The sequence below is a fragment of the Vigna unguiculata genome, chromosome 1 (assembly GCF_037176805.1).
Source record: "Vigna unguiculata cultivar grain cowpea cultivar isolate G323 ecotype 2 chromosome 1, ASM3717680v1, whole genome shotgun sequence".
In the NCBI taxonomy this organism is placed as follows: Eukaryota; Viridiplantae; Streptophyta; class Magnoliopsida; order Fabales; family Fabaceae; genus Vigna; species Vigna unguiculata.
The window spans coordinates 14,493,460-14,520,440 of NC_140792.1; the positions used below are offsets into that span (position 1 = coordinate 14,493,460).

Sequence of the window (26,981 nt, forward strand, 5' to 3'; positions counted from 1 at the left end):
CAAGGTTGATCGGATGGAGAGGGAGAGGATGACATCAAGTGGATTACAATGTGAACTTTGTGTTGTTCACTTTAAGTGGATTAAAGGTGAAAGTGGGTAGATTAAGAGTAAAGTTTGTTAAAATTTGTGAGTGATTTGATGGATGTGATAGATTAAAAATTATATTTAAATCAAAGAAAAACAAGATTACCAAATTGTATTTTATTTTAAAAATAATTAAAAATTATCATTATATAAGTTTGATTTATCGTAGAAAAAATATGAAAATGTATAAATGAAAGTAACATACTTTAATAAAAAAATATTTAAAAGATAATGTAATCAAAAATTTTATAATTAAAAATTACTTTTTAAACCTTATTTTATAACAATTTTTAAATTTTGGTTATCAATTATTTTTGTCAAAATAATTTGAAAAGTCATATTTTTACGTCATTTTCAAAATTAAGATAAAAACTAAATTGCGGACATAATTATAATCTTGATATCACCATCAAACCAAGACATAACAGACATGATTTAAAAATAGAAGAATTTCCCGCTTCCTTCCCCCCTCTCTCTCTGTCAAGGTTGATTGGAGGGAGAGAAGGAGATGACGAATTCAAGGGGAGTAGAGTGTGAAGTTTGTGTTGTTCACTTTAAGTGGATTAAAGGTGAAAGTGGGTTGATTTAGAGTAAAGTTTGTTAATGTTTGTGAGGGATTTGATGGATGTGATAGATTAAAAATTATATTGAAATCAAAGAAAAACAAGATTACCAAATTGTTCTTTATTTTAAAAATAATTAAAAATTATCATTATATAAGTTTGATTTATGGTATAACAAATATGAAAATGTATAAATGATGAAGGATTATCTTGTTTCCTTTTAGAGTTATGAATATGGTGAAGTTATTTAAGAAAGCTTTTTGAAAATTCCCACTGGACATTAAGATAGCAAGCTATCTAGATGTGAAGGTTCATTTCTCAAGCTCATGAAAGGAAGAAGAGAGTTGGATTCAAGCTTAAACTCACACAACATTAACAACACTTAAAGAACCAAAATGAAAGAAGAAACATTAAAAATGGAAAGCATAGAAGATGAAGCATGGAAGAAGCACGCCACTCATAGGGGGGGATCTAAGCCAACCAAGCCCTAGAGATGAGTGATGGTGCCGCCACTTGCAAGCAAGATAAGGCAAAGGTGAGTTCACTTCTAGGAAGGAGAGCTCACGAAAATTTAAAGGTTGAAACACAATAGTTTAGAAACAAAATGATCAACCCTTTTACAAGACAAGGAGCACCCTTTAAATAGGAGTTCATAGGGGTCCTTTAGCAAATACAAAAACATGAAAAATGATTAACTAGCAAACCCTAAACCTAATGTGAGAGTGAGTCTTGGCTAAGTGAAGGAAGATGATTGGTGGAGGCATTCCCATGAGGATTCTAGGCCAAAAGAGGAAGGGGACCAAGTGAACTTCTAAGGCATAAACCACAAAGGCAAAATGAGACAAGGTACATGTCTACTTTTGCTTTTGCTTTATGCTTTTTGCTTTCCTCTCTCTTCCACTTCATCCAAGTACTCCAATCACCAAGTGCCACCTAGCCATGCTCTACTTTCTCTTAATTACCTACAAAACAAGACAAACAAGGATTAGCATGTTGGTTTAAGTTAATCTAATCTTGGTCAAAGGTCAACTTTGGATCAAAGTCAACAAGTCAACCAAAATAAATCAATTAGAAACCAACTTAGGGAATTCAAACTAAAGTAATGCAAAACAAAGATAAAGGTGATGGAATAGAAGACTCCCATCTAGACATGCTTCTAGTGATCCTTCTTGAGGGAGCTTCTAAGGAGGTGGTCATGCCTTCATCATCCTCCCCTTCTTGGAGAGAATTCGACCACGAATTCTTAAACCCTTCTTCACCCCTTTGAGGGTGATCATGCTCTTCTTGGACTCATTGCCATGCCCTTGCGCCTTCTTTTGCGCCTTTTCTTCTTTTCTTTTCTTTATCATTTGCAATTGGTCCTCATTGACTTCTCTTGGTGAAAGAGGTAGTAATGTGATTTTTTTGCCTTGGAAGCTAAATGTAAATTTGTTGGCATGACCATCATGAAAAGCTTTCCTATCAAATCGCCATGGCCTTCCTAATAAAATGTGGGTTGCTTCCATGGGCACTAAGTCACACAATACCTCATCTTTGTAGTTTTCAATGGAGAAGTTAATAAGGACTTGTTTGTCCACTTTAATCTCACATTCCTCACTAAGCCAAGAAAGCTTATAGGGCTTGGCATGAGGGGTGGTTTTCAAGCCAAGCTTGTCCACAACCCTTGTGCTAGCCACATTAACACAACTTCCACTATCAATTATGAGGGAGCAAGTTTTGTTGTTGATTTGGCACCTTGAGTGAAAAATATTTTCTCTTTGGTTTTCAAATTCTTTAGGCACTTGGCCTAGCATGCGCCTAACCACCAACAAATCTCCTTCATTAGGTTTGATTTCATCCTCACTTGAAGATTGTGAAGAAGTGTGGGAGGAAGAACTTTTAGGGGAGGGGGGAGAAGAATGTTCACTTTCAACCTCTCCTTTAGGGTTCAAGATCATGTTCCTCTTTGTTGGGCAATTTGAAGCAATGTGACCATAGCCCAAACACTTAAAACATTTTATTGAACTAGTTCTTGAACTTTGAGAAGAGTTTGCACTTTCATGGGAGGTTCTAGACGAATTAGTCCTAGGTGGGTGGTCTTTGGAAGGTGGTTTCTCATCCTTTCTTTCTTTTCCTTTCCAAGTTCTAGAGTAGTATTCATTGTATGAAGTATTCCTCTTGGCCTCTTGTTTCTTTTTCAATTGACTTTCAACTTTTAAGGCCAAGTGTAAAATTTTGTCAAGAGTGGAATACTCATATAACTCAACTACATCTTGAACTTCTCTTCTAAGACCACTCACAAATCTAGCTACCTTTTCTTCTTCACTTTCAAATTGGAGTCCTACTTTGAGAAGCATGGACTCCATCATTTTAAAATATTCATTCACACACATAGACCCTTGTTGAAGCCTTTGGAGCTTCAAAAGAGTCTCCCTCCTATAGTAGGAAGGAACAAATCAAGCGCGCATCAAAGTTTTAATGTCCATCCAAGAGGCCGCGGGTGGCTCTTGGTTAATATTGTCCATACACAATTGATGCCACCATGTCATGGCATAATCTTCAAATTCTAAAACTACTAAATCTACTTGTTCTTGATCACTAACTAAATGAATATTGAAGATTTGGTCCACTTTTTGCTCCCACTCTATGTAGAGGTTTGGATCATTCTCCCCCTTGAACTTTGGAATCTTGATTGGTGGAGGTTGTCTTTGTGGGAGTTGATTGCGCCTTCCACCACCATCATAGCCGTGTCTTCTTCTTCTTCCACCATGGCTAGAGTCCTCGGAAGAGGACCTCCTCCTTCTCCTCTCATCTTCCCTAAGCTCAAGTCTTTGGATGTGCTCTTGTAGGAAGATCTCACTTTGCCTCCTATCCGCCCTCAATTGGTCAAAAGTTTCTCTCCTACTCACTTCCATCTCACGTAAGATGTTGGCAAGGGTCATTTGTTCACTTTCTTGGGCCATAGGAGTCACTATGGGAGGGGAATAAGGTGAGATCGACTCCTCCTCTTCTTCTACCTCCAAGATTGGATCCATATTCATGTTCCTACACCAAATACTCACCAAAAACCGAGACAAGGAAGAGGTTAGCTAACAAAAAATTCCAAACCCAAGACCAAGTGTGGTCTTCTCAAGCACCCAAGTGTTTTTGATCACACTCCCAAAGCACACGAGCAAGGCTAGCACTCAAAAACCTTCCAAACAAGTGAAAACACCTTTAAAGAGATGAAAACCTTTTCAAAGCTCAAACAAGTGGCTCGGCCACAACACTCTAGGAAGACAAGGAAAAGAAAACTACTAAGACAAAACAAGGATTACCTAAAGACAAGCAAGCAAAGCTAAAAAAAACAAGAAAGTTTAACTTCTAAGGAAACTTGTTTTTAAAGACAAAACTTGAACAAGACTAAAACAATGAAAAGCACTTTTAAGGACTCTATGGAAAGCATTTGAACAAGCCAAGATTATACCTCAAATTATGCATACACCATGAAAGATCATAACCAAGTCAAAGCATGGAACTAATTTGCCAATATCACCCAAAATCCAAGTATAAATTTTGGTAGCATAACACCTAGTAAAAATGGCCAAATGGATTCACCAAGCATTGTAAAAGCTCTCGGCCAAACTGTTTTTGGTCTTGAAAACACTTTTTCTTTTCAAAACTAGGTACTTAAAATGATGAGAATGATGTTTTAGGGTGTCTTGAACACTTAGTTCCTTAAAATTAGGTCAAAATCAATTTCAAGGAGCATACAACAACACAAGGCATAGATCTCAAGCAATAGTTCAAAAACTTAGAAACAAAAACAAGAAAACTCAAAGAAGCATATGACAAGAGACTCAAGCAAAAGTTAGACACATTTAAAGACTCAACATGACATACACAAAGACACAAACATGTAGCTATCATGCATTTAAACTCATGGATTTGAGGCTCAAAGAGTAAGCATCAAAAGACATGTTATCCAACCACATTTAGGAGCAAAAGAGTCACAAAACCGAAGCCAAAATTGCCACAACATAACCTGAAAACGTTGTTTTTCGTATTCTCGGCAGCTCTGACCTTTGCTCACTCATTTGATCATAACTCTCTCCACAGAACTCCAAATGCGTTAATTCTTTTTTTGTTGGAAACTAGACTCACAGAGCTTTCTTTTGATATAAAGAACGTTATTTTTGGACCACTGAGCTAGCTGCAGTTTTCTTTTCAAAAACGCACACGTTGCTGCCAGCACTGTTTTTGTTTGTGGACCATTCAAAGATAGCTACACAAGACAAGGTTAGAACATGAAAACACCATATTCAAGGACAACCAAAGCTCTAGATACCAAATGATGAAGGATTATCTTGTTTCCTTTTAGAGTTATGAATATGGTGAAGTTATTTAAGAAAGCTTTTTGAAAATTCCCACTGGACATTAAGATAGCAAGCTATCTAGATGTGAAGGTTCATTTCTCAAGCTCATGAAAGGAAGAAGAGAGTTGGATTCAAGCTTAAACTCACACAACATTAACAACACTTAAAGAACCAAAATGAAAGAAGAAACATTAAAAATGGAAAGCATAGAAGATGAAGCATGGAAGAAGCACGCCACTCATAGGGGGGGATCTAAGCCAACCAAGCCCTAGAGATGAGTGATGGTGCCGCCACTTGCAAGCAAGATAAGGCAAAGGTGAGTTCACTTCTAGGAAGGAGAGCTCACGAAAATTTAAAGGTTGAAACACAATAGTTTAGAAACAAAATGATCAACCCTTTTACAAGACAAGGAGCACCCTTTAAATAGGAGTTCATAGGGGTCCTTTAGCAAATACAAAAACATGAAAAATGATTAACTAGCAAACCCTAAACCTAATGTGAGAGTGAGTCTTGGCCAAGTGAAGGAAGATGATTGGTGGAGGCATTCCCATGAGGATTCTAGGCCAAAAGAGGAAGGGGACCAAGTGAACTTCTAAGGCATAAACCACAAAGGCAAAAGGAGACAAGGTACATGTCTACTTTTGCTTTATGCTTTTTGCTTTCCTCTCTCTTCCACTTCATCCAAGTGCTCCAATCACCAAGTGCCACCTAGCCATGCTCTACTTTCTCTTAATTACCTACAAAACAAGACAAACAAGGATTAGCATGTTGGTTTAAATTAATCTAATCTTGGTCAAAGGTCAACTTTGGATCAAAGTCAACAAGTCAACCAAAATAAATCAATTAGAAACCAACTTAGGGAATTCAAACTAAAGTAATGCAAAACAAAGATAAAGGTGATGGAATAGAAGACTCCCCTCTAGACATGCTTCTAGTGATCCTTCTTGAGGGAGCTTCTAAGGAGGTGGTCATGCCTTCATCAATAAATGAAGGTAACATATTTTAATAAAAGAACATTTAAAAGATAATGTAATAAAAAAAATTATATTTAAAAATTACTTTTTAAATCTTATTTTATAACAATTTTCAAATTTTCCTCATTAATTATTTTTGTAAAAATAATTTAAAAAGTCATATTTTTACATCATTTTGATAATTAAGCTGAAAAATAAATTGCGGACATAATTGTAATCTTGATATCACACTCAAATCAAGACATAACAGAGATGATTTAAAAATAGAAGATTACGCGAACCAATACGTACATTTTTACGTGAACCTTTTTTAGGTATAGATTTTGCCAAATTCGATTATTTCAATACAATATTTCATTAAAAAAAAAAGATAGATATAGGGTATGGAGATATCCATTTCATGTCAAAAACGGATCCTTTTCCAATTCTTTTCGAATTTGATATTCGATTTTTTCTATATTCTTTTTATTTGCTTTCGATTAATATCAAATACAATTTTTGAAATCAAAGTTAAAAGTTGAAATGTCAATAATATTTAAAAAATGGATTTTTCATTTTAATAGAATTATATATATTCTAGATAATTTTATAATTTTCTCTCTTTTTTTTTTCCTTACCCTTTCTCTCCCTCAAGGTTGATCGGATGGAGAGAGAGAATGACATCAAGTGGATTACAATGTGACGTTTGTGTTGTTCACTTTATATGGATTAAAGGTGAAAGTGGGTGGATTAAGAGTAAAGTTTATTAAAGTTTGTGAGTGATTTGATGGATGTGATAAATTAAAAATTATATTTAAATCAAACAAAAACAAGATTACCAAATTCTACTTTATTTTAAAAATAATTAAAAATTATCATTATATAAGTTTTATTTATCGTAGAAAAAAATATGAAAATGTATAAATGAAAGTAACATATTTTAATAAAAAAATATTTAAAAGATAATGTAACAAAAAATTTTATAATTAAAAATTACTTTTTAAACCTTATTTTATAACAATTTTAAAATTTTCGTTATTTTTACATCGTTTTCATAATTATGCTGAAAAATAAATTGCGGACATTATTGTAAACTGGATCTCACCCCCGAACCATTGCATAACAAACATGATTGAAAAATAGAGTAATTTCCATCTTCCTTCCCCTGTCTCCCTCATCGTTGATTGGAGGGAGAGGGATAGGATGAATTTAAGTGGATTAGAATGTGAAGCTTGTCTTGTTCACTTTAAGGGGATTAAAGGTGAAAGTGAGTGTATTTAGAGTAAAGTGGTTGAAGTGTGTGAGTGATTTGATGGATGTGAAATATTAAAAATTTTATATTTAAATCATAAAAAAACAAGATTACGAAATTGTACTTTATTTTAAAAATAATTAAATATTATCATTATATAACCTTGATTTATCGTAGAAAAAAATATGAAAATGTATAAATGAAAGTAACATATTTTAATAAACAAATATTTAAAAGATAATTTAATAAAAAAATTTATAATTAAAAATTACTTTTTAAACCTTATTTCATAACAATTTTCAAATTTTCGTTATTAATTATTTTTGTAAAAATATTTTGAAAAGTCATAACTTTACATCATTTTCATAATTAAGCTGAAAAATAAATTACGGACATAATTATAATCTTGATATCACCCTCAAACCAAAACATAACACACATGATTGAAAAATAGAGGAATTTCCCTATTCCTTCCCCTCTCTCTCCCTCATTGTTGATTGGAGAGAGAGGGATATGATGAATTTAAGTGGATTAGAGTGTAAAACTTGTCTTGTTCACTTTAAGGAGATTAAGAGTGCAAGTGAGTGAATTTAGAGTAAAGTTTGTTGAGGTTTGTGAATGATTTGATGGATGTGATAGATTAAAAATTATATTTAAATCATAAAAAAACAAGATTACCAAAGTGTACTTTATTTTAAAAATAATTAAAAATTATCATTATATAAGTTTGATTTATCATAGGAAAAAATATGAAAATGTATAAATTAAAGTAACATATTTTAATAAAAAAATATTTAAAAGATAATTTAATAAAAAATTTTATAATTAAAAATTACTTTTTAAACCTTATTTCATAACAATTTTCAAATTTTCGTTATTAATTATTTTTGTAAAAATATTTTGAAAAGCCATAACTTTACATCATTTTCATAATTAAGCTGAAAAATAAATTGCAGACATAATTGTAATCTTGATATCACCCTCAAACAAAGACATGATAGAGATGATTTAAAAACAGACGAATATCCCTATTCCTTCCCCTCTCTCTCCATCATGGTTGATTGGTGGGAGAGAGATGATGAATTCAAGTGGAGTATAGTATGAAGTTTGTATTGTTCACTTTAAGTGGATTAAAGGTGAAAGTGGGTTGATTTAGAGTAAAGTTTGTTAATGTTTGTGAGTGATTTGATGGATGTGATAGATTAAAAATTATATTGAAATCAAAGAAAAACACGATTAACAAATTGTACTTTATTTTAAAAATAATTAAAAATTATCATTATATAAGTTTGATTTATCGTAGAAAAAATATGAAAATATATAAATGAAAGTAACATATTTTAATAAAAAAATATTTAAAAGATAATGTAAAAAAAATTTTATAATTAAAAATTACTCTTTAAACCTTATTTTATAACAATTTTCAAATTTTCATTTTTTTTACATTGTTTTCATAATCATTCTAAAAAATTAATTAAAGATATTATTGTAATCTTGATATCACCCCTGAACCATTGCATAACAGACATGATTGAAAAATAGAGGAATTTCCCTCTTCCTTCCCCTCTGTCTCCCCACTGAACATTAAGATAGCAAGCTATCTAGATGTGAAGGTTCCTTTCACAAAGCTCAAGAGAAGAAGATGATGGATTGATTCAAAACAAAAAGGAAATGGAAAACACATAAACCGTAGAAACCAAGAACAATTAAAGGAAGAAGAAAACATAAAATGGAAAGGAAAGAAATGGTAAAAATGCGAGAAGCACGCTACTACAAGGCTAGTCTAGAAGCCATGGCAACCTTGAAGATGAGTGGATGTGTGCCGCCACTTGCTATGCAAGATAAGGCTTAAAAGTATTCACTCCCAAGGGAGGAAACTCTCACAAATGGTTGAGACACAAGAGTGTTTTTACTCAAAATGTTCAACCCTTTTACATGTCTAGGAGCACCCCTTATATAGAAGAGTTTAGGGGCCTCTAAGCAAATAAAAGATACCTAAGGATGTCTCTACAAAAACCTAACCCTAGCTTCTAGAAACTAGGTCAAATAAGGTTACAAAAATGAGAGACAAAAGAGCTAACTATGGTGTGTGCAAGGCTAATTTCGTTCTAGCACAAAAGGAGACAAAGAATGTGTCTCATATGTCTCCAAAATGTGGCCATAGTGTGCTAAAAACAAAGGAGACCAAAGGTACATATGTACACTTGCTTTATGTCTTTTTCTTTATGCTTTATGCCTTTGCTTTACTCTCTCCTCCACATCATTTATGCTCCCCAATCACCATGCGCCACCTAGCATTGATTTCTTACTCCTAATTAAACTACAAAGCAAATAAACATAGATTAGCATGTTGGCTTAAGTCAAGTCAACTATAGTCAACAAGTAAAACCTAATAAAAGGTCAACAAGTCAACTAAAGTTGATTCAACTAAGTCAACTTAGGGAATAAAAAATAACAAACATAAATGAAAGGGATGAAGGATCAGTGAACTTCCTTTCTAAACATGCTTAGTCTTCTTAAGCGTGTGCCTCCATCTTTGGTTGGGGTCAATCCTTCATCATCCTCCCCTCCTTAGAGAGAATTTGACCACAAATTCTTTAAGGCTTGGTAGATGGAGCTTGACTTGATTTGGGGGAGGATTTGCACCTCCCTTTTATGAGCTCTTGTTCCATCTTTTCTAAGGGTATTACCCCTAGCTTTGGTTATGCCATCCCTCTTTTCTAGACCATTCTTCCTCTCATGCTTGGGCATTGGGTCTTCTTTTTGAGCCTTGGAAGAGAATGAAGAATGGTGATGTCCATCTTGCTTTGGAAATCTTTTTTTGGAGTCAAGTAACACTTTGGAGGTAACTTGCTCTTTTTCTTTTTCATCTTTTCTCTTATCTTTCACTTTAATTTGGTCCTCATTTGCTTGATTGGGTGAGAGAGGTAGGAATGTGAACTTCTTGCCTTAGAAGGAGAAAGCATATGTGTTAGCATGGCCATAATAAAAGACTTTTCTATCAAATTGCCATGGCTTACCTAGCAAAATATGAGTTGCTTCCATAGGCACAACATCACATAACACCTCATCTTTAAAATTTCCAATTGAAAAGTTAATGAGGACTTGTTGAGTTACTTTAATGTCTTCTTCCTTAAGCCATGATAGCTTGTAGGGCTTGGCATGAGGGATAGTTTTGAAACCAAGCTTGTCCACAACCCTTGTGCTAGCCACATTTACACAACTTTCATTATCTATGAGGAGGGGACATAGTTTGTCATTGATATGGCACCTTGAATGAAAAATGTTTTGTCTTTGAGAAGGGTCAAGTTCCTTGGAAACTTGTCTTAGTTGGTGCCTTATCATTAACAATCCACCTTCAAGGGGTTTAATCCTTTCACTTGAAGAAGAAGTGTGGGAAGAAGTACTTTTGGGGGAAGGGGGAGAAGAATGTTCATTCTTTACTTCTCTTTTAAGGTTTAAGGCCATGGTTCTTTTGGTAGGACAATTTGAAGCTATGTGCCCATATCCCAAACACTTAAAACATTTTATAGAACTTGTCCTTGTACCTTGAGAAGAATTAGGAGTTTCATTAGAAGGCCTATACGAATTAGTCCTAGGAGGTGGGTCTTTGGAACTCTTGAGTGGTGATTTATCATGTTTTCTTTCTTTATCTTTCCAAGTACTAGAATAGTAGTCATTGTATGAACCACTCCTCTTGGCCTCTTTTTTCTTTTGCAATTGAGTTTCAACTTTGATGGCCAAATGTAAAACTTTGTCAAGAGAGGAGTACTCATATAACTCTACTAAATCTTGTATGTCCCTCCTTAACCCACTCACAAATCTAGCTACCTTTTTCTCTTCACTTTCAAATTGGAGTCCTACTTTTAAAAGCATGGACTCCATTAACTTGTAATATTCATCCACACACATGGACCCTTGTTGAAGCATTTGGAGCTTTAAAAGAGTCTCCCTCCTATAGTAGGAAGGAACAAATCTAGCGCGCATCAAATTTTTAAGGTCCCTCCAAGAAGTCGCGAGTGACTCTTGGTTAATATTGTCCATACATAATTGATGCCACTAAGTCATGGCATAATCCTCAAACTCTAAGACTACCAAATCTACTTGCTTTTGATCACTAACTACATGAATGGTAAAAATTTGGTCCACTATTTGTTTCCACTTAATGTAGATGTTTGGGTCATTTTCTCCTTTGAACTTAGGAATCTTTGGAGTTTGATTCTCTTCTGATGGGTTGCGCCTAGAATGCCCTCTTTGAATGTGCTCTTAGATTCTTAGGTCACTATGCTCCTTTTCTTTTCTCAATTGTTCAAAAGACTCCTTCCTAGACAACTCCAAATCCCGAAGCAATCTCATCAATGTATTGTTTTTGTTTGGAGTAGATGCATTTGATAAACTTGCCATGATTCCTACAACAAAACACTCATAGCCAAGACAAAATAAATGAATTAGGGGTTAGACAACATGAAAAACTAGACCAATTCCAACCCAAAATGCAATCCAAGTGTTTAGATCACACCCCCAAAGTAACAAGGCAAGGCTAGCACTCAAAATCCACCAAAGGAGTGAAGCAAACACTTTTAAAAACTTGTTCAAAACCTTTCAAATGCAAGACAAGTGATTCGGCCACAACACCCCAAGAGTTTCAAGAAAAGAAAACTAGTAAGATAAAAGAAAGAACACCTAGTGACAAGCAAGAAAAGCACAAAAACAAGGAAAGCTAAACTCTAAAGAAGAAAAGTTTGAGACAAAACTTTTAACAAGACTAAAACAAGAAAAGCACATTTTAAAGACTCTATGGAAAGTACTTGATAAGCATCTTCAAGTCTTAAACCATACATACACCAAGAAAGATCATAACCAAGTTAAAGTATGGAACAAATTAGCCAATATCACCCAATTCTCAAGTATGAAAACTAGTAGCATAACACCAAGTGAAAAACACACTTTTAGTTCACCAAGGAGCAAGGTTGATCTCGGTTTTTAGGCAAAAATTGGTGTAAAACTTTCTTCTTTCACAACTAGTTTCATAAAATGGTGAGAAAGAGTTTTAGGTGGCTTGGACACTTAGTTCCTTAAGTTTTAGGCCAAAATCATTTTCATGGAGCATATATCAAGCAAGACATAAAGTGAAAGCAAGATTCAAATACTTGGAAAAACAAGAATAAGAAAATTTCAAGTTAACATATGACATATGACTCAAGCAAAAGTTAGGCACATTTAAAAACTCAACATGACATACAAAAAGACACAAACATGTAGCTATCATGCATTTAAACTCATGGATTTGAGGCTCAAAGACTAAACATCCAAAGACATGTTATCCAACCACATTTAAGAGCTTAAAGAGGTGCAAAACTCGTAGCCAAACTGCCACAACAAAACCTGAAAACGCTGATTCACGTATTCTTGGCAGATCTGACCTTTGCTCACTAATTTGATCGTAACTTTCTCCATAGAACTCCAAATGCGTTGGTTCTTTTTTTTTTCTAGAAACTAGACTCAAAGAGCTTTCTTTTGACACCAAAAACGTAATTTTTGGATCGCTGAGCTGGTGCAGTTTAATGTTTTAAAATCGTCACGTTTTCTGCCAACACTGTTTTTGTGTTTCATGGAAGTGGATTTGAACCACACCAAGATAGCTACAACAAGACAAGGTTAGCACATGAAAAACATCATATTCAAGATAACCTAGGCTCTGATACCAAATGATGAAGGATTATCTTGTTCCTTTTTAAGATTATTGAATATGGTGTAAGTTGATTAAGAAAGCTAAGTGAAATCCCCACTGGACATTAAGATAGCAAGCTATCTAAATGTGAAGGTTCCTTTCACAAAGCTCAAGAGAAGAAGATGATAGATTGATTCAAAACAAAAAGGAAATGGAAAGCACATAAACCATAGAAACCAAGAACAATTAAAGGAAGAAGAAAACATAAAACGGAAAGGAAAGAAATGGTAAAAATGCGAGAAGCACGCCACTACAAGGTTAGGCTAGAAGCCATGGCAACCTTGAAGATGAGTGAATGTGTGCCGCCACTTGCTATGCAAGATAAGGCTTAAAAGTATTCACTCCCAAGGGAGGAAACTCTCACAAATGGTTGAGACACAAGAGTGTTTTTACTCAAAATGTTCAACCCTTTTACATGTCTAGGAGCACCCCTTATATAGAAGAGTTTAGGGGCCTCTAAGCAAATAAAAGATACCTAAGGATGTCTCTACAAAAACCTAACCCTAGCTTCTAGAAACTAGGTCAAATAAGGTTACAAAAATGAGAGACAAAAGAGCTAACTATGGTGTGTGCAAGGCTAATTTCGTTTTAGCAGAAAAGGAGACAAAGAATGTGTCTCATATGTCTCCAAAATGTGGCCATAGTGTGCTAAAAACAAAGGAGACCAAAGGTACATATGTACATTTGCTTTATGTCTGTTTCTTTATGCTTTATGTATTTGCTTTACTCTCTCCTCCACATCATTTATGCTCCCCAATCACCATACGCCACCTAGCATTGATTTCTTACTCCTAATTAACCTACAAAGCAAATAAACATAGATTAGCATGTTAGCTTAAGTCAAGTCAACTATAGTCAACAAGTAAAACCTTAATAAAAGGTCAACAAGTCAACTAAAGTTGATTCAACTAAGTAAACTTAGGGAATCAAAAATAACAAACATAAATGAAAGAGATGAAGGATTAGTGAACTTCCTTTCTAAACATGCTTAGTCTTCTTAAGCGTGTGCTTCCACCCTTGGTTGGGGTCAATCCTTGATCAGGGAGAGGGATAGGAAGAATTTAAGTGGATTAGAGTGTGAAGTTTGTCTTGTTCACTTTAAGGTGATTAAGGGTGAAAGTGAGTGAATTTAGAGTAAAGTTTGTTGAAGTTTGTGAGTGATTTTAATGATGTGATAGATTAAAAATTATATTTAAATCATAAAAAAAACAAGATTACCAAATCAAAAATTATCATTATATAAGTTTGATTTATCGTAGAAAAAATATGAAAATGTATAAATGAAAGTAACATATCTTAATAAAAAAATATTTAAAAGATAATTTAATAAAAAAAATTATAATTAATAATTACTTTTTAAACCTTATTTTAGATCAATTTTCAAATTTTCGTTATTAATTATTTTTGTAAAAATAATTTGAAAAGTCATATTTTTATATCAATTTCATAATTAAGTTGAAAAATAAATTGCGGACATCATTGTAATTTTAATATCACGCTCAAACCAACACATAACAGAGATGATTTAATAATAGAAGAATTTCCCTCTTCCTCCCCCTCTCTCCCTCAAGGTTGATTGGAGGGAGAGGGAGATGATCAATTCAAGTTTATTATGATCAATTCAAGTTTATTAGAGTGTGAATTTTGTGTTGTTCGTGGATTAAAGGTGAAAGAGGGTGGATTTAGAGTAAAGTTTGATAAAGTTTGTGAGTGATTTGATGGATGTGATAGATTAAAAATTATATTTAAATCAAGGAAAATCAAGATTACCAAATTCTCCTTTATTTTAAAAATGATTAAAAGTTATCATTGTATAAGTTTGATTTGTTGTAGAGAAAATATGAAAATGTATAAATGAAAGTAACATATTTTAATAAAAAAATATTTAAAAGATAATGTAACAAAAAAATTTATAATTAAAAATTACTTTTTAAATCTTATTTTATAACAATTTTCAAATTTTTGTTATTTTTACATCATTTTCATAATTCTGCTAAAAAATAAATTGCAAACATAATTGGAATCTTGATATCACCCTAAAAACATACATGATTGAAAAAAATAGAGGAATTTCCCTCTTCGTTCACCTCTCTCTCCCTCATAGTTGATTGGAGGGAGAGGGATAGGATGAATTAAAGTGAATTAGAGTGTGAAGCTTGTCTTGTTCACTTTAAGGGAATTAAAGGGTTAAAGTGAGTGGATTTACAGTAAAGTTTGTTGAAGTTTTTGAGTGATTTCATGGTTATAATAGATTAAAAATTATATTTAAATCATAAAAAAACAAGATTATCAAATTGTACTTTATTTTAAAAATAACTAAAAATTATCATTATATAATTTGATTTGTCATAGAAAAAATATGAAAATGTATAAATGAAAGTAACATATTTTAATGAAAAAATATTTAAAACAAAATGTAATAAAAAAATTATAATTCAAATTTACTTTTAAACCTTATTTTATAATAATTTTCAAATTTTTGTTATTAATTATTTTTGTAACAAAAATTTGAAAAGTCATATTTTTACATCATTTTCATAATTAAGCAGAAAAATAAATTACGGACATAATTATAATCTCTATATCACCCTCAAACAAAGACATAACAAAGATGATTTAAAAATAGAAGAATTTCCCTCTTGCTCCCCTTCTCTCCCTCAAGGTTGATTATAGAGAGAGGGAGAGGATGACATCAAGTGGATTAAAGTGTGAAATTTGTGTTGTTCACTTTGAGTGAATTAAAGGTGAAAGTGGGTGGATTTGGAGTAAAGTTTGTTAAAGTTTGTGAGTGATTTGATGGATGTGATAGATTAAAAATTATATTAAAATGAGAGAAAAACAAGATTACCAAATTGTCCTTTATTTAAAAAAAAAATTATCATTATATAAGTTTGATTTTCGTAGAAAAAAATATTAAAATGTATCAATGGAAACAAAATATTTTTTTAAAAAAATATTTAGAAAATAATGTAATAAAATAATTTATAATTAATAATTACATTTTAAACCTTATTTTAGAACAATTTTGAAATTTTTGTCATTATTTATTTTTGTAAAAATAATTTTAAAAGTCATATTTTTACCTCATTTTCATAATTAAGCTGAAAATAAATTGCGGACATAATTGTAATCTTGATATCACCCTCAAACCAAGACATGATAGAAATGATTTAAAAATAGAAGCATATCCCTCTTCCTTCCTCTCTCTCCGTCAAGGTTGATTGGAGGGAGAGGGAGATGATGAATTCCTGTGGAGTAGAGTGTGAAGTTTGTGTTGTTCACTTTAAGTGGATTAAAGGTGAAAGTGGATTGATTTAGAGTAAAGTTTGTTAAAGTTACTGAGTGATTTGATGGATGTGATAGATTAAAAATTATATTTAAATGAGGAAAAAACAAGATTACCAAATTGTACTTTATTTAAAAAAAATAAAATTTATCATTATATAAGTTTGATTTTCGTAGAAAAAAATATTAAAATGTATAAATGGAAATAAAATATTTTATTAAAAAAATATTTAGAAAATTATGTAATAAAAAATTTTATAATTAATAATTACTGTTTAAACCTTATTTTAGGATAATTTTGAAATTTTTGTCATTATTTAATTTTGTAAAAATAATTTTAAAAGTTGTATTTTTACATCATTTTCATAATTAAGCTGAAAAATAAATTGCGGACATAATTGTAATCTTGATATCACCCTCAAACCAAGACATAACATAGATGATTGAAAAATAGAGAAATTTTCCTCTTGCTTCCCCTCTCTCCCTTAAGGTTGATTGGAGGGAGAGGATGACATCAAGTCAATTATCGTGTGAAGTTTGTGTGGTTCACTTTAAGTGGATTAAAGGTCAAAGTGGAAGGATTTAGAGTAAAGTTTGTTAAATTTTGTGAGTGATTTGATGGATGTGATAAATTAAAAATTATATTTAAATGAGAGAAAAACAAGATTACCAAATTGTCCTTTATTTAAAAAAAAAATTATCATTATATAAGTTTGATTTTCGTAGAAAAAAATATTAAAATGTATCAATGGAAACAAAATATTTTTTTAAAAAAATATTTAGAAAATAATGTAATAAAATAATTTATAATTAACATTTTAAACCTTATTTTAGAACAATTTTGAAGTTTTTGTCATTATTTATTTTTGTAAAAATAATTTTAAAAGTCATATTTTTACCTCATTTTCATAATTAAGCTGAAAAATAAATTACGGACATAATTGTAATCTTGATATCACCATCAAACCATGAAATAACATAGATGATTTAAAAAGAGAAGAATTTCCCTCTTCCTTTCCCTCTTTCTCCCTCAAGGTTGATTGGAGGGAGAGGGAGATGATCAATTCAAGTGGATTAGAGGTTGATGTTTGTGTTATTCACTTTAAGTAGATTAACGGTGTAAGAGGGTGGATTTAGAGTAAAGTTTTGTTAAAACTTGTGAGCGATTTGATGGATGTGATAAATTAAAAATTATATTTAAATCAAGGAAAAAAAAGATTACCAAATTTTCCTTTATCTTAAAAATGATTAAAAATTATCAGTGTATAAGTCTGATTTGTTGTAGAAAAAAAATATTAATATGTATGAATGAAAATAAAATATTTTATTAGAAAAGTATTTATAAAATAATGTAATAAAAAATTTTATAATTAATAATTACTTTTTAAACCTTATTTTAGAACAATTTTGAAATTTTTTTTTAATTTTTATAAAAATAATTTGAAAAGTCATGTTTTTACATCATTTTCATAATTAAGCCGAAAAATAAATTGCTGACATAATTGTAATCTTGATATCACCGTCAAACCAAGACAGAACAAAGATGATTGAAAAATAGAAGAATTTCCCTCTTGCTTCCCCTCTCTCTCCCTCAAGGTTGATTGGAGGGAGAGGATGACATCAAGTGAATTATCGTGTGAAGTTTGTGTGGTTCACTTTAAGTGGATTAAAGGTGAAAATATATGTATTTAGAGTAAAGTTTGTTAAAGTTTGTGAGTGATTTGATGGATGTGATAGACTAAAAATTATATTTAAATGAGGGAAAAACAAGATTACCAAATTGTACTTTATTTTTAAAAAAATAAAAAATTATCATTATATAAGTTTGATTTTCGTAGAAAAAAATATTAAAATTTATAAAATGGAAATAAAATATTTTTTAAAAAAATATGTAGAAAATAATGTAATAAAAAAATTTATAATTTATAATTAATTTTTAAACCTTATTTTAGAACAATTTTAAAATTTTCGTCATTATTTATTTTTGTAAAAATAATTTTAAAACCCGTATTTTTACATCATTTTCATAATTAAGCTGAAAAATAAATTGCGGACATAATTGTAATCTTGATATCACCCTCAAACCATGACATAACATAGATGATGTAAAAGTAGAAGAATTTCCCTCTTCCTTCCCTCTTTCTCCCCCTCAAGGTTGATTGGAGGGAGAGGGAGATGATCAATTCAAGTGGATTAGACTTTGAAGTTTGTGTTGTTCACCTTAAGTAGATTAAAGGTGTAAGATGGTGGATTTAGAATACAGTTTGTTAAAGTTGAGTGATTTGATGGATGTGATAGATTAAAAATTATATTTAAATGAGGGAAACACATGATTACCAAATTGTACTTTATTTTAAAAAAAATTAAAATTATCATTATATAAGTTTGATTTTCATAGCAAAAAAATATTAAAATGTATAAATGAAAATAACATATTTTAATAAAAAAATATTCATAAAATAATGTAATAAAAAAATTTATAATTAATAATTACTTTTTTATTCTTATTTTATAACAATTTTCAAATTTTCGTTATTAATTATTTTTGTAAAAATAATTTCAAAGGCCATATTTTTAAATTATTTTCATAATTAAGCTAAAAAATAAATTGCGGACATAATTGTAATCTTGATATCACGCTAAAACCATTGCATAACAGAGATGATTGAAAACTAGAGCAATTTCCCTCTTTCTTCCCCTCTTTCGCTCAACGTTGATTGGAGGGAGAGGGAAAGGGAGAGGGAGAGAATGAATTCAAGTAGATTAGAGTGTGAAGTTTGTCTTGTTCACTTTAAGCGGGGATTAAAGGTGAAAGTGAGTGAATTTAAAGTATTGTTTGTTGAAGTTTGTGAGTGATTTGATGGATGTGGTAGATTAAAAATTATATTTAAATTAAGAAAAAACAAGATTACCAAATTGTCCTTTATTTTAAATATGATTAAAAATTATCATTATATAAGTTTGATTTGTTGTAGAAAAAATATTAAATGTATAAATGAAAATAACATATTTTATTAAAAAGTTATTTGTAAAATAATGTAATAAAAAAATTTATAATTAATAATTTCTTTTTAAACCTTATTTTATAACAATTTTCAAATATCGTTATTAATTATTTTTGTAAAAATAATTTCAAAAGCCATTTTTTTATATCATTTTCATAATTAACCTGAAAAATAAATTGTCGATATAATTGTAATCTATATATCTCTCTCATACCATTGCGTATGAGAGATGATTCAAAAATAGAGCAATTTTCATCTTCCTTCCCCTCTCTCTCCATCAAGGTTGACTGGGGAGAGAGGGAGATGATGAATTCAAATGGATTACAGAGTGAAGTTTGTATTGTGCACTTTAAGTGGATTAAAGGTGAAAGAGGGTGAATTTAGAGTGAAGTTTGTGAGTGATTTGATGGATGTGATAGATTAAAAATTAGATTTAAATCAAGGAAAAATAAGATTACCAAATTGTCCTTTATTTTAAATATAATTAAAAATTATCATTATATAAGTTTGCTTTGTTGTAGAAAAAGTATTAATATGTATAAATGAAAATAAAATATTTTATTAAAAAAATATTTATAAAATAATGTAATAAAAAAATTATAATTTATCAAATAATGTAATAAAAAAATTTATAATTAATAATTACTTTTTAGACCTTATTTTATAACAATTTTCAAATTTTTCAGTATTAATTATTTTTGTAAAAATAATTTCCAGGGCCATATTTTTACATAATTTTCATAATTAAGTTGAAAAATAAATTGCGTACATAATTGTAATCTTGATATCACCCTCAAGCCATTGCATAACGGAGATGATTGAAAAATAGAAAAATTTCCCTCTTCCTTCCCCTCTCTCCCTCAACGTTGATTGAAGGGAGAGGGAGAGGGAGATGATGAATTCGAGTGGATTAGAGTGGATTAGAGTGTGAAGCTTGTCTTGTTGACTTTAAGGGGATTAAAGGTGAAAGTGAGTTGATTTAATGTAATTTTTGTTGAAGTTTGTGAGTGATTTGATGGATGTGATAGATTAAAAATTATAAATCAAGAAAAAACAAGATTACCAAATTGTTCTTTATTTTAAATGTGATTAAAAATTATCAATGTATAAGTTTGATTTGTTGTAGAAAAAATATTAATATGTATAAATGAAAATTACATATTTTATTAAAAAATATTTATAAGTTAATGTTATAAAAAATTTTATATAGAGTTTTATCTCTTCTACCTTTGTGTGTTTAAACTCTTAGGGTTATGTTCCATTTTTGGAAGTGTGACGTCTATCAATTTCCACTACATCTTCTTATCTATTTCCATTTTCTCGTTTTAAATAATTTCTCAAAGTTCTTGCTTATTAGCATTCCAACCTAGATAGATCCATAAAACGAATCCACCCCTCTGGATTTACATCATTTGGTATTCAGAGCCTAGCTCATTAAATTTTGAATAGCAATGGAAGTTTATTATAGAAGGTGTTTAATCGAAGGCAACCCATGTTTAGTTGCATTCAATTACGGAAGCGAGAACAATGTTAGGAGCCAAAGATTGATGGAGAAACTCGAGTTACCAAAAAGCCTTCATTCGAATCAAGCATGGATCAAATTCAGTACAGGGAAATGTGTGAAAGAAGTATTATGTGATATAGCTCCCATGGACTTTTCCCTTTATTTGAGGCACGAGGGACAAAAAATGAAGTTAAAATTTATTAAACCAAGACAAGTTAGTAAGGATCAACATAGGCTGAAGGAGAAAATAGAAAAAGAAAGAATAGAAAAAGAAGCGACAGAAACTGCGGAAGGAAGGGAAAATGAAGAAAAAGAAAAGGAAGTAGAGAAAAAGATGATGGAAACTTTATTTGTTAATGTTTTTTCTTCTACAGTTTGTGATGTCATTTTACAGGAATAAAAGGATACGCAACTGAATGAACACACCGACTTCCATGTTTGAAAATGAAGCTTGTTCACAATGCTTTATGATGTATTTGGTCCGCTGATGAGAACCAAATTCGTCAAACACAACGCATGAAATTATTTATTGTTACATATCAAGGTGGGGTAGTGTTGGAAAGAGAGGTGTTGCACGAATTGCAAGCACTGGAAAGGAACAAATATGAATATGTTCAAGTTGAATTTGATCCTAGAGGAAGAGTATTAGTTTCAAGTTGTAGAAAAATAAAGTCCTTCACAATATCATAGTAAACTTATATTACAACTAGTAGAAAAATAAATCCTTAAGATTTGGGATGAATCTTCTCGAAGAAGGGAGGGTATGATATGAATCACATCATAGCTCAAATGGAGACGGACTAATGCACCACTTTGCTGCATTTATTTTTATTTTTATTTTTTAAAGTTATTAGTTTGTTTAAATATGGTCCAATTCATTGTAAAATTGGCTTACCAATTTGTGTTTTGGTTTAATCAACTAATGGGCTCTACTTTAGTTTTTGTTCCTGCAGAGAACAAACAAGATAAGTTAGGCACAAGCGTCACCTTACCCATGTAGTCCGCTATCTCCTTAGTTGGCCTCTTCCCGATTGGTACATGTCGGCTTGGACCCAGGAGGGGTTACCTGTAGAAGGGACTCTGAAGCTCAAGTAAGTCAAAGCTCTCAAAAGGTCAAATCAGTGATTAATGGAGTAATGAATGTGTACCTTTAATTACTGGGGTCCACGTGTATTTATAGAGTATTAATCATGTTTGGTTATGCCATGGGCTGGGCCCTGGCTTGGGCTTTAGTTTGGGCTGCAAGTGGGCCTGGGCCCTAGCCGAGGCCCTTAAAACCTATTGAACACTAGGGGGTTTTAATTTTATTATGTATATTGGAGTAGTCGGTCTAGGTCGACTACTTTCCTTAGCATTGTGTTACCTTGTGCAGGTTGTTCCTCTAGACGTTTAGGTTATCGGTTCAGGCTGACTACTTGACTGCTTTGGCATATGTGTATCGTTTACTTATTTGGTCGAGTTTGGCTCAGTGTGGTACACCAGTCCCCCAGCCTTGGCCGATATAAGTTATTGGTCAAGGATGATATGTGTTGGTGTGCTGACGGAATTGGCTGGGTGTGGTATACCAGTCCCCCAGCCTTAAAGTGTGATGAACAATGTTAAGGCTAAAAGGGATAAAAGGCTGACGGTAGGTGAATGGGTGTCAGGGGTCAAATCAGGGGGTTTTGGCGTCGTCGTTTTTAAGGGTCATGTCTCTTGTAATGATGGTATCGATTGGTATGAGTTGTTGTTTTGGCGGGAAGGGGTTTTTGCCGTTTGGGATTCTGGTCTATAAATATGGATTTCAAAGCAAGCAAGGATTTACTTGGTTCATTTGCGAAAGTTTCGTATTCAGAGATCTTGTGTGCGTTTTGTTGTCTAACTAGTTCCCAATTCTAGCCGACATCTTTCCATAAACACGAGAAAAGGTATGTCTAGTAGCGATAGCATGTCGTTGTCTACTTGTAGTAGTGAGAGTGTGGAGTTGGGGAGGAGTAGAGGTAGGCAAGTTGATGAAGAGAGTATCAGTTCTGGAGGTATGATAAGTGGGATCCCTATGGAGACGGTGAGGGAGGTCCGAGAATATCCCCCTGAGGAGCTGGCCGAGAGTAACTGGTCGGCCAAAGGCGGTTACGGGTGGGTGGCTGCCGATGTACGTAATCAATCATCTTTATTTCGGTGGTCTCGCTTGTTGAGCTCTTGGCTGAATTGTACGCTTGTCATCTCAAAGGGTGTAAGCGGAGATATCGTTTCCCTGGAGAGGTTTAGCGTTATTGACCGTGTGTGTCACGAACAGGAGGGGGCTACGGAGAAGTTCTTCTACATGTACATGTGTCACTTTTGTCAACTACATGTGCGGCTACCATTAGATGATTTTACTATGGGTGTGTTGCGCATGCTGAACGTGGCACCTACGTATTTGCATCCAATCTCTATACTTGGAGCCTTCACCTTACGCTTTCCTGTACTTCTATGATACTAGACCCCGTCAGCCGACTATTTTGCTGTCTCTGATAAGTCGTCCTAGCATCAGCAGACTAGACGCATTTTCCCAGTCTTTCAAGCACTTTAAGGACGGATACTTCAAAGTTGTGGTGAAGGAAGAAGGCAAGCCTTATTTCTTGAACGCAAATGGGAGTACAAAATTCCTATTTAGCTGGACGGGTACCCCTTCTCGGTACAAGGATATAGAGATTGATGAGTTGTCGGCGGGGGATAAGGTGGTGGCGGAGATCTTGATGAAGTTTGTTGATAAGTTGCCCACTAAGGGCCTAGTTAGAGTTTATAATTCGGTGCATCTGATTATAGATATTGGAGGTATTTGTTTATTACTTAAATTGTGTTAATGATTCTAAGTTGTATTAAACGGGGTTTAATATGTTATTGTAGGGCACATGGCGCAATCAGGAAAGAAGAATTTGGCGCTCTTCCAGTCGTTAAGGAAGGAGATGGCCGCTAAGGCTAAGGCAGTTGGGAGGACTTACGTTCCCAACTTGCAAGAGTCTGTGGTGGAAGTACACGTACCTGGCGGAACGAAGAGGAAAGCCGAGTTGCCACCTCGCCCCGGTAAGGGGAAGGATGTGAAGAAAGTGAGGGCGGCCTTACTTGGGGCGGGGTCGGCTAGTGGGGTAGGTCGGCTAGTGGGGTCAAGGGACCAGAGTCTGGCTTAATTGAGTTGCCGGAAATATCTGTGAGGAAGGATATCACGATCAACCTCCTAGAGACCATTATAATGGTGGAGTTTGGGAGCAAAGCTTTGATATTAAGCCGTCGCGTAGGGTCTTTATATCGGCGGGAGGTGAAGGAGGGAGGTCGGGAAAGGATGGAAGAGTTGTAGGGGAAAGTCGACAAGCTTGAGGAAGAGAAGGCTGCGTTGAAGAAGGAAAATGAGGGTTGGGAGGAGGAGAGAAAAAGGTTGGTAACGTGGTGGGTTTGCTGTTTGGACTCAGAGGGAAAATTGAACAAAAGGATAGGGAAGTTGGAGGAAGACTGTGATGAACTGAAGGAGAAGTATGACGGTGCTATAGGTGAGCTTGATGATCTGAAGAATTGCATCATACAAGAGCACATCAACGGTTTTGAGAAAGGATTACGTCAATCGGCCTTTTTCCATCAAGAGGTTGACATGACGGACTCAAAGTTTGATGTGAATAAGGACGTTATTGACGGAAAGATCGTCAAGGAAGATGAAAACGGTACAGATGAAAAGGCGGAGGAGAAGAGGGCTGAAGAGGGGAAGGAAGCGGGTGATGCCGGGGAGGTGGCCCCTGATGCAGCAGAATAGGATCTCAGTTTTTATTGATTTGAAAATATTATTTGAGCCTATGTCTGTAATAGTTGGTACATTACGTTATATTGGTACATTTTTGCACTTATGTTTAATGCGATTAATGTTCTGTATGTTATTGTGTATGATGGGTTTTGATGATTTGTGGTGTATGTATGGCACGTTCGATTGTATGTTATGGGTGTTCGACCCAGGCCGCTTACTTGTGATAAGGGTTGGGAACTTAAGCGAACGTAACACAAGTTAAGGGTGTTCGACCCAGGCCGTTTACTTGTGGTAAGGGTGGGGAACTTAAGCGAACATAACACAAGTTAAAGGTGTTCGACCTAGGCCGCTTACTTGTGGTAAGGGTGGGGAACTTAAGCGAACGTAACACAAGTTAAGGGTGTTCGACCCAGGCCGCTTACTTGTGGTAAGGGTGGGGAACTTGAGCAAACGTAACACAAGTTAAGGGTGTTCGACCCGGGCCGCTTACTTGTGGTAAGGGTGGGGAACTTGAGCAAACGTAACACAAGTTAAGGGTGTTCGACCCAGGCCGCTTACTTGTGGTAAGGGTGGGGAACTTAAGCGAACGTAACACAAGTTAAGGGTGTTTGACCCAGATCGCTTACTTGTGGTAAGGGTGGGGAACTGAAGCAACTATGAGAGTAAAAACATTGGAAAGTTGTATAGTTGAGAACCCTTCGTTTTATTTATTGAATATGAGATGCCTCGTTAAAACCTCCCTAGCCAAAACCCTTCTTAGGGAAAAAAGACAAGGTGAGGAAAAAGAGTACACCTAGGGTTACAAGTATTCGGCTTAATGCGGTCTACATTTAACTAAAATAAAACTTGAGATGGGACACATTCCAACTGTTGGGTATCTCTTCCCCAGATAAATGTTCAAGGCGATAAGCTCCTCCTCCTGCGTCTTCACGTATGCAGTATGGGCCGTCCCAATTGGCGGAGAATTTGCCATCCTTCTTTCTTGCACTGCTGGCCATTCTCCATACTAAGTCCCCGATTGCGAATGATCGTGCACATAGGTTTGTGTTATACTTTCTGGCATATCTTCATTTGGCAGCTAAATTACGTATCTGGGCTTTTTCTCTGAGTTCGGGTAGGAGGTCGAGATGAGTGGCCATGTTTTGGTGGTTGTGGGCTGGGTTGTATAGTTCTCGACGCAGGAAAGGTTCGCCAATTTCAACCGGTATCATGGCGTCTGCACCGTAAACTAGGCTAAATGGGGATTCGTTTGTTGATGATTGAGGGGTGCACATGTACGCCCATAGCACTTCTACTAACTCTTCGGGCCATCGGCCTTTGGCGCTATCTAATCTCTTGCGTAATTCCACTAGGATAACCTTGTTGGCTACCTCTGCTTGTCCATTAGTTTATGGGTGTACTACAGAACTCGTGATGTGTTTGATGCCCAGGCTAGTGTAAAACTTGGCTAGCTCTTTGTCTATAAACTATCGGCCATTGTCCGTGATGATGGTATGTGGAACACCATATCTGCATATGATGTCTTTCCAAAAAAACTGCTGAACTTGCTAGGCCGTGATGGTGGTTAGTGGCTTGGCTTCTATCCATTTGGTGAAGTAGTCGACGACTACAATTAGAAATTTCACTTGCCCTTTGCCAGGTGAGAAGGGGCCGAGGATATCCATTCCCCAATTAACGAATGGCCATGGGGATAGTATGTGATGAAGTTGTTCTTGCTTCTAGTGGATGAGGTTGCCATGTTTTTGGCATGGTTTGCACTTTTTGACATAGTCCTGGCAGTCTGCTTCTATAGTCGGCCAGAAGTAGCCGGCTGATGAGTGCGTATTTTTGCCCTCATTCAGTGTTTAATTATGGGTATTTAATTGAATTTGTGTGTTTAAAGATTGATTTAATTGGAATTTCCTATAATTGGGTTTATTGAGCATGAGGTACAAAAGCATGTTAAAAATAGCTTTTTAGTTGTATAAATTTTCTTTGGATATTTTGAGGTGTGTTAGTGCAGCTACAGCTAAGTTGAGCTCATGGAGGTGTGAAAATAAATTGCTCAAAGCTTCATGACACCTTAAAGATAAATCCAAGAATAGGAAATCACAAAAATCCAAGCCAAGCATTCCATGAAGACGGCAAGAGAAGCTTGAAAAAGTGAAGAAGTTTGGTTAAGCCAAGAAGAGAGCAACAAAAAATTGGACCTTGCGATTTTCTTTATCTTTATGATAGAAGATAATTTGGGAAAAATATATCTTAGATATTTTATTTGATATTTTTAAATAATTATCTTATTTAATTATATCATAAAATATTAAAAGATAATAACTACCAAGGGAGAAGTAAAAAAACAAGCTCGGGACTTCGGAGTTTAGGAACCCTCAAGGGGGCCTAATTTCGTTTCCTTTCTCTCTATTCTTCTTTTATTTCTATTTTGTATTTCATGGAGTGCTAAACTTCTTGGGTTGATTCCATTGTAATTTCATTATGGATTCTGAGGTTAGAATGAATTAATTTCTTTGTTCTTTTTATTA

At 33.6% G+C, this 26,981-nt stretch overlaps 1 long non-coding RNA gene across 3 annotated transcripts in view; it reads left to right on the forward strand.

Annotated features, from left to right (window-relative positions):
- LOC146888734 (uncharacterized) overlaps nucleotides 1–26,981 on the forward strand; it is a 31,688-nt gene extending 4,707 nt beyond the window's left edge. Inside the window, exon 4 of one of the 3 annotated variants that reach the window (XR_014993272.1) lies at nucleotides 6,590–26,981. This is a non-coding gene — a long non-coding RNA (uncharacterized LOC146888734). Of the gene's footprint in view, nucleotides 1–4 lie in introns of all 3 variants that reach the window. The other 2 variants (XR_014993273.1, XR_014993274.1) reach the window with 2 other exon arrangements.